The 9,024-nt window shown below is 47.1% G+C and overlaps 1 long non-coding RNA gene across 1 annotated transcript; it reads right to left on the reverse strand.

Moving 5' to 3' along the window:
• Positions 1 to 4,716: 4,716 nt before the first annotated feature.
• LOC119318328 lies at positions 4,717 to 6,408 on the reverse strand. Its single transcript, XR_005154087.1, has 3 exons — positions 5,514 to 6,408; positions 5,018 to 5,125; positions 4,717 to 4,942 (listed from the first exon to the last, which is right to left on the reverse strand). It is a non-coding gene; the product is annotated as an uncharacterized LOC119318328 (long non-coding RNA).
• Between the last annotated feature and the right edge of the window lie 2,616 nt (positions 6,409 to 9,024).

Genomic DNA, 9,024 nt, shown 5'->3' on the forward strand with positions numbered 1-9,024 from the left:
GTTCCAAGTCGCTCCAAACTTTTAAGCCGGCTGATAATGATCACCTTGCTTCCATCGTCCATGCTTGTTGCTATGGTTGAACGGAATTTAGCCCAATCCTCCTCGTCGACTTCTGCAACAAGCTCGACAACCGTCAGTATCTTTCCTGACATGATACCACCATGGTCTGCGATTCTACAGAAGGAATCTCCATTCAGGTGCAGAATCGAAGAGAAGTGTGAGCTGACCCTCTCGTCCTTGCATATATGGGCGACCAGGGTCCTCTTCCCGACCACTGGACCGCCGATGACTGGGAGAACAGCCGGAGCGTCACCAGGAGAGCCATGCTGCAACACAAAGTTCAGGAGCTTCTGCTTCTCGGCGTAGCGTCCGAACATGATGTTGTCGCTGTAAAGGTACGAGTCGTAAGGCCTACGCAGCATACGATCGCATCCGCCCAAGAGAACAACAAGCTCCATCATGCCGGTGATGACATCCTCCAAGCTCTCCACCTCGCCTTGCAAGTCGACAAGGTACATCGACTTGTTCTTCTTAGCGCTGCCATGAACCGTGCGGAGACATTTAGGAGGAGATGAGTTGCGAACTCCCCCCTCCTCCATGGAAGTAGTCTCTGTCTCTTCGAGTGACATGTACCCGAAGGCCCCTAGTGCCCAGTAGCCTCGGTACATGGCGTCCGTGAGCATGCTGAGCTGCGCCAGCATCCCGGGGTTGGTGATGTATCGGCCATCTGCCTCCTGGACGACCGTGCGGGCTCGCAGGAGCAGCCGCTGCAGCTTCTTCACCTGCTTCTCTTCTGACTGTGCTGAGCGGCTAGAGTGGAGGTACCTGTCGGCGACGAAGGAGACGAATCGGCTCACGAGTTCACCAGCTACTGCAGATATGGCAAGCTCCATCTTCAGTTCCTTAGATCAAAAGGGTGCTAATAACTAGGGAGTCCAAGAGAGGGCAGGAGGCGGTGGACATTGCAGAGTGCTGGTTATGTGCTGCCCTTGCACACAGAGTGACTTTTCATTGCCGACAGGGAAAGGGCACGCCAGTTGTGGTGTGAATTACTCCACCTATAGCTTGGGGACACAATTCCACACGGATAGACACTAATCCTGGCTCCTAGAAGGGCACCTCATATAATATTTTCATGCGCCACGGAAAAATCATGGTGAATTAATTTGAGTCTTCGCTTTGCTCAACAAGTCTGTACTCTGTGTAGTAGAGACGAACTGGGAACTCCTTGTTCAGCAAACTTTTAAAGTTTTAATACAGCTTCCTTTGTTCACACAGCAAGAAGAATATCCGCACAATCCTTACTAGTGCAGCACACAAAGTTTTCAACCTGGAACTAGAAAGGGCACTGCAAGAATTAGAGGCTGCTGTTGTGGATGCAAGCGCATCTCCCGTAAGACCCTATGACATGTATCTTTACATCGACAACTTCATGTTTGGTAGGCACGTCAAGAAGCAGCAGATCATGAGATTCTTGCTGCAGCACGACACCCCTGGTTCTCCGGGTGTGCTTGCAGTGGTAACGCCGGAGTCGGGAAGAAAACTCTTATCGCCAATGTATGCGATGATGAGAGGGTGCGGTCTCACTTTTCTATGATTTTGTACCTGAATGGAGATGACCTTTTCAGAGAGACAAATCACGAAAGACTGCCAAGGAGGACACTGGTAGTCATTGAGTTTGGTTCAGACGTAGATGAAGATGACTGGACAACGTCTACCATTCCATCATGAACATGGACAGAGGAAGCAAGGTGATAATCTTGGGTTGAAGCTCAGGCTTGGAGAAATTTGGAACCGTCAAGCATGTTTCTCTGAACTCCCTGGTTCGAAGAGTACATGTACCTGTTCAAGACACTCGCATTCGGAAGCGCGAACCCGGCAGACCACCCACGATTAGCAGCGATGTTGGAAGAGTTCACCATGGTGTTGGGAGGGTCACTCATCTCAGCAAACGTGCTCGCGGAAGTACTGAGGAAAAACCTGAGTGCCTATTTCTTGCTGTACAGGTTGAACTGTGCCAAGGACTCTGCCAATAAGAAACATCTCTTGTTTTGGCGCGCAATAAGGAATTGCTATGTGACTCGTCCACACTATTTATTTTCACTTCTAACAAACGTTTTTGCACAATCCTTACTAGTGCAGCACACAAGGTTTTCAACCTGGAACTAGAAAGGGCACTGCAAGACTGGGAGGCTGGTGTTGCTAACATGGCGGATGCGAGTGCATCTCCTGTAAACCCTATGACATGTATCTTTACATTGACAACTTCATGTTTGGTAGGCACGTCGAGAAGCAGCAGATCATGAGATTCTTGCTGCCAGGGTGCTGGCAGTCATTGGCAACGCCGGAATCGGGAAGAAACTCTTATCAACCATGTATGCAATGATGAGAGTGTGCGGTCTCACTTTTCTATGATTTTGCACCTGAATGGAGATGACCTTTTCAGAGAGACGGATCACCAAAGACTGCCAGGGAGGACACTGGTAGTCATTGGGTGGCAATATGGAAGTTTTAATTTGTCTAGACCATCAGAACGTGTTGGTCTCTCTTCAGGAATGCTTGCTATGCCAATATATGGCCTGAATAAAATGGGTATAAGAAATGAAAATGCCAGTGCATAGAAGTCCATCAGAAAATGGTTAGTCCAGCCAACCAAATGCCACTAATTACCAACTAACCAAGTGAGAGCACATGTGCTAAGCAAGTCAGGCAACAAAAGTTGTATGGCGTACGTTGCTACTTGCCAGTTTCTAGCCGTATCTAATCAGCAGAGAGAACCAACGCAAGAACACAAAATTAGCCGCAGCATTCTTGCAAGACGGGGAACCGTACCGTATGCGGACCTCGGTGGCGGTGCAGGCCAGCAGGCTCACAGCGTCGGCTCTGGCCTCAGGGTCATTTCATCGAACACCTTCGGAGCGCCAGACCAGAGCGCCGCCACCTTCCCCCCAGCATCCTGCCTGGCTGAAGAGAGAATGAAGGTGTACCGGCTCGGACGCCTCAATCTTGTGGTGCGCTCTCTCGCCGCGACGCCGATGATCTACGCCTTCTCCGCACCGGCGTTCGCCCTGTTCGACGATCTTCGCCGGGAGACTTCGTTCGGGTCGGCAGAGAGAGTGAACGCACGTCTAACATATTCTTGTCATCAAGCGTTTTATCGATTTCTCTGCAGATCGATGCGTAAACTAATGGTTTATTTCTTCAGGGTTTTTTTTTTCTCGGGTAAATTTCTCCTTTACCCTTTGTCGTGACCTTGTGGCATTTGTTGTCTCCCTTTTTTTTTTTGTTATTCAAACAAAATTATTGTCGTATGTTACATTCTACTCCCTTTGTCTCGTATTAATTGTCTTTGAAACAAATATATCAGTGACATTTAATATGAAATACAGAATCAATATGACGTGCATGCCTATGTACACACATATATTTATCCCTATAAATACACACTTCCATATCTTATTTGTGAGCATCTCCGAGATACTAAACCGGCACAACATCTTAAGATGATGAAGTCGTTATAGACGCCTTTATACTTGATGGGAGCGTCTCTTTTCATTTAATGAACATCTTCGAAAAGTTTAAAATATATCTAGAAAAATACGAGCATGATGCTAAGTTTAGCACTTGAACAAGGAACGTAATCACTTGAGACACGGCTAGTTGGCGATTTTTACATTCTACTATATACTAGTTGTGGCATTGTCCAGCTTTCACTTTATATTGTTATTGTTTTCAAACTAAAAATCTATATCCATCTGCTAGGAACAAGTGTTGGTTATGTATTCATGAGGTGTTAGGTAGAATATACAATTGCATTGAATTCTTTGAAACTGAATCGTTGTCGAATTTGCACAGCTTAGAGAAAACTATAGCCGCCTCTCGAATCGCTCTTGGGCAACTGCGAAGGCACCATTGCCCCCTAAAAAAGTTCCTGCACGGCCACCAAACCCTACCGTTGTCGCTAGAGAAGGTCGGTCCATAGGAGGCAACGACGGTGGGGTGTGCCCACCACACACACATACTCTTTGTCTCTACCCCTCCCTCTTTCTCTGGCCATCCTCGACCCTAGCCATTCACAGCTCACTTGTCACAAACACATTCCTCCTATTGTGTGACCGGTGCTTGACGTTTGCCAGATGCGTGCGCCCACTTTCCACCATATCCGCGTACACTCGGTGACCATCGCGACTCAGGACTGCTAACACGGTAGTGGTCTGGCAACTGCTGCCTAGCCATCTTGACCTTCCATCGAACTGCGGTGACATGGTTGTTAGGGGGCGCCCCTCAAAATCTGTGCATGCACCTTACTGGTGCTAAGGTGTCGTCTGCATGCATGAGAGCATGGTTAATAGTATAGCCAATAACCGACTATATAAAGTTGTCACGTCATCTATAGTAAACCTAATATTCAACATATACAATAGCTAGTTACAAAGAAGTACTACTTTATTAACTAGATGATGCCCCGCACGTTGCTGCGGGAACTCTTTGTCCTACCTACTGATAATACATAACTTGAATAACTTTGTGTGCATAATGGATATATGATACTTTTTGTGTGTATTATGTGAATCTTGTTGTAAATCAATCTTCTGCATTTTAGTACATAGGTGCCAAATATAGCCAAGTAGTTGTTACATAAGTTCATACCGGCAAGTGTAATAACAAATACTGGTATTTGCACGTAAACATAATATGAGATAACAGATAGTGGAAATGAAGGTCGAGAGAAATTGACAGTACCGGGTCGTTGTCTTTGTTAAACAAAGAAAATCTACGATAGCTTATATAGCTGATCATTAGTGAGAACTGCTACTTCCTCTTTCGAAATGAAAAAGGGGTTGTTCTGAGGCAAAGCTAATGCAAATAGTAGTGGCTGACATTTAGTAGGAAGGAATGATAGTGTCCTCAGGCTTCATCTTGCAAATGATAGTAGAGAAAGCTAGACAAAAAATATTAGAATGAGCTATAATTAATCAGAGGACTATGCAAGCTATACATCAAATAGATGGAATACCGTGATTGGACACAAATCAGTAACATTGTGAGTGTAGATAGCGAAGATAGCACTTCACAACGGAGAGATCCAATTGATATTGCAAATGACGAAGATAGAAGAAGGAGCCTGCAAGAAACAATGATTGTAAGTGCCAGCAACATATTTGTCACCTGCTACTTGAGCAGGAAAAGGGTGATACATAGATGGAGAGAGGAAAATGGAATTTTCAAGCATTAAGGCAATCAGAAAGTGTACTACCGAAAATTAAAATGTATAGTGGAAATAACACCTCCTGATCTATCAAATGCTTAATTGAAAAACTAATGGCACTACTGGTTTTGATTCAGGGCTTCAAAACCTGTGTGGAACCATTTACTAAGCAGCATGTGTACTAATTTAGATAGCACAATTTGACAAATATCCAAAAGAGCAAACTGTCTAGATGGAGTGTTTGTTTCTGCTATGCAACATCAAGTACGATGAAGAAAAAAAGGTTATCTACCAAGGTTAGTACCTTTCTTTCCTTGGTTCCCAAGGGTGGTATATATCTCCTAGAACAAACAAAGATAATTCATTGTTTTACCTGAAAAGTGATAAAGGCCATCTGTAAAGGTAGAATCTGGAAAATTATCTCCCAAGACAGGAAGAAAATGAATACGCGAGGAATCATTATCTAACAAATAGTCCTTTGCATGGCAATGTTTGCGCGTTCTTTCTTCAGTAGGGAATCGCTGGAACAAAAATATTTATTAATAAGGACATTCATGCGTCTATGTGCCTAAGAAATAACAATGTGCAAACCATGAAGGATAACCTCACAATAAATTAGTAAAATAGTAGGGTAGAGTTATGATTTATGAATGGAGCCTTGGATGAATTTGTACATCTCAATATCAATCAGATGGCGTGAGGAAGCTACTACATACTTACATAATGGCACTACTATGAGCGAAAATATACATGCAGGATGCAAAATAAACAGCCAATTTGAGAGATACTTGGCGATTAAGGTAAGAGATATCGGTTCATGGGCGAGGTCATCGGCACCATCGAAGGAAAGGAGATGCGCGCCAGTGGATGGTGATGTAGGTTCCCTGCTCCATGGGGCGGGTGGAGTACAGCTGAGGGCCCGTCTCCGCTAGATTCCGGCCAGAGCAGTGGATCGGCGGCGACGGTGCGCAACGCCATGGGTCGCTGTTCAAGGAGGGGCCGCAAATCCGCCTGGGCAAAGTTTCAGCGTACCTGCATGTGAAGACGATGGTGCTAACGTGCAGGTTCTTCAGGTTCTAGCTTGTGGAGGGCCACCCCGTCAAATATGGAACCATGGACATCTCTCTACGCACGATTCTCGTTATGCAGCGCGCCACAGGTCGAGCCCTCACCCAAAGCTTCGTCATGGCAACCCTCTCTTGTTCCCTGATGATTATGCGTCACTTACTCCGTCTCCACGAAGGCGGCAAGACGGGGTGTACGCTGGTGCCCGTGAGGGTCCTCGGGCGTGAGCCGTGAGCGAGCCACCTTCCCCCGCCAGTCAGGTCAGCGTGATGTGCCGTCCCTGGTCTCCTAAGACGGCTGCCACTAATTTTCAATGCTCACGTGGGTTCTCTCTTCTTGTTACATACTCCCTCCATTCTGAATTACTTGTCTTGGATTTGCCTAGATACGGATGTATCTAGACTCATTTTAGTGCTAGATACCTCTGTATCTAGACAAATCTAAGACAAGTAATTCGGAACAGAGGGAGTAGTACTGTACGTCTAGAAGCTGGCAGTTGCTGCCTGATTTGGTTAGCACATATCCTGCTTAGCTCGCAATTTTGCCGCAACAAGCCTTCCTGAAAAGAGAAGAGCATGGTCAAGGAAAGCTGCCGAGCAAAGCAAATGACTCCCAAGTCACCATCATTTTTCCATGGCTCATGAAAAGAACGGCTGAGCTGCCCTTCCTGGACATTCTTTCACAGGCTGGGAGGCTGGAGGTGGAGTGGTTCACAACGCAACCGGTGATAGATAAGTTTCAGCACGTGTCCCTTTCCTGTTGGCAATACAAAGTCACTCTCTGCAACGTCCGGATATTGACGTCCAGGACCGCAAGCACCAGCAGTCTGCAATTTCCACCAGCCTCCTAGCCCCTGCTCTGTTGGGTTCTTTGTTAGTTAGCACTCTTCGCTTGCAGGAACTCAAGATGGAGCTAGCAATATCTGCAGTAACAGGTGAGCTCGTGAGCCGATTCGTCTCCTACCTCGCTGACAAGTACCGCTCGAGCCGCCGTGCAGAGTCAGGAGAGACACAGTTGAGGAGGCTGCAGCAACTCCTCCTCAGAGTCCGCTCCGTCGTTGAGGAGGCAGATGGGCGGTACATCACCAACTCCGGGATGCTGGCGCAGCTCAACATGCTCACGGACGCCATGTACCGAGGCTACTGGGCGCTAGGGGCCTTTGGGTACATGTCCCTTGAAGAGACAGAGACTAGTCCCATGGAGGTTAGCAGCTCATCTCCCTGCAAACGTCTCCGCACGGTTCATGGCAGTGCTAGGAAGAACAAGGCCATGTACCTTGCCGACCTTCAAGGTGTGGTGGAGAGCTTGGAGGATGTCGTTGCTGGCTTGACGGAGTTTGTTGTTCTTTTGAGTGGATGCGACCGTATGCTGCGTCGACCATATGATGCGTATCTTTACAATGACACCATCATGTTCGGACGCCACACCGAGAAGCAAAAGCTCCTGAACTTCATGTTGCAGCACAGTTCAAGCTCGCCTGGTGGAACGCCGGCTGTTCTCCCGATCATCGGTGCTCCCGCGGTCGGGAAGAGGACTCTGGTGGCCCATGTATGCAAGGACGAGAGGGTCAGCTCACATTTCTCCTCGATTCTGCACCTGAATGGAGACTCCTTCCGCAGAATCGCAGACCATGACCGGAGCTTCTTGCGAGGGAAGATAGTGGTCGTTCTTGAGCTTGTCGCAGACGTCGACGAGAAGGATTGGGCCGAGTTCTGCTCAACCTTGGCAAGCATGGATAGTGGAAGCAAGGTGATCATCATCAGCCGGCTTAGAAGTACAGAGCGATTCGGGACAGTGCGGCCGATCTTCCTTAACACCCTGTCATACGAGGAGTTCAGCTACCTCTTCAAGACACTCGCATTCGGGAGCGCGAACCCGGCGCATCACCCGCAGCTGGCACGGATTGCAGATGAATTGGCCGAGGAGTTCCGCACGGAATGTACGCTCGTCGGCACAAACATATTCGCGGATGTGATGAGGAGGAATCTGAACGTCCATTTCTGGCTCGGCATGATGAGCAGGCTGAGAAGATTTGCTGAGAGGAACGTCTCCATGTTTGGGGAACACCCGAGGTTGCTCGTCGAGAGACGCCATCAGATAGATGTTACGGACTTCGTCTTGCATCCTGCTGCTTCTCCGCTCCGCATCGTGCCTTCCTGCACCAGTGGCAGCAGCCGCACTGAGGTTACAGCGGAGAGGGCATCGCTGCCGAGGGTGAGGCTTGGAGATCTTGTGATGGATCCTGGAGTTCGGCCGCAAGGGGATTTCAATGTGGTTTCCTGGGAATCAAGGTTGCCTCCTTACACTTCATTTGTACATTTTGTTCCAAATGGAAATTGTGCTCCAGGTTTGGCGAAACAGAGTACTCCCCTGTCTGGGAGGAAGCGTCCAGCAGTTGCTTTGTAAGGCCTTCTGATTAGAATGATTTTTACTGGGATTCTGTAGAGTTGAAATCTCTAGTACTCCCCCAGTTCATGATTAAATAGAACTAAGATATTGACACAGTCTCCCATATGTATCTTTAACCTTTGTCTTCAAGCTTGGAATTTATATTATGAAGAAAACATGACAAATTAATTTTGTACATATCTGTAGTCAAAGTTAGAAAATGTTGAATACAGGCCTTTCTTGGAAGTCATGCATTTATGAAAAGTATTTTGTGTGTGTAAGATGTTTGATTTGTGGCTGGGACTGTCAGTTTTATCCAAAGAACCCTTTGTAACATTTCTCATACAAAGTTTTGCATGAAC

The sequence above is a fragment of the Triticum dicoccoides genome, chromosome 1A, assembly GCF_002162155.2.
Source record: "Triticum dicoccoides isolate Atlit2015 ecotype Zavitan chromosome 1A, WEW_v2.0, whole genome shotgun sequence".
In the NCBI taxonomy this organism is placed as follows: Eukaryota; Viridiplantae; Streptophyta; class Magnoliopsida; order Poales; family Poaceae; genus Triticum; species Triticum dicoccoides.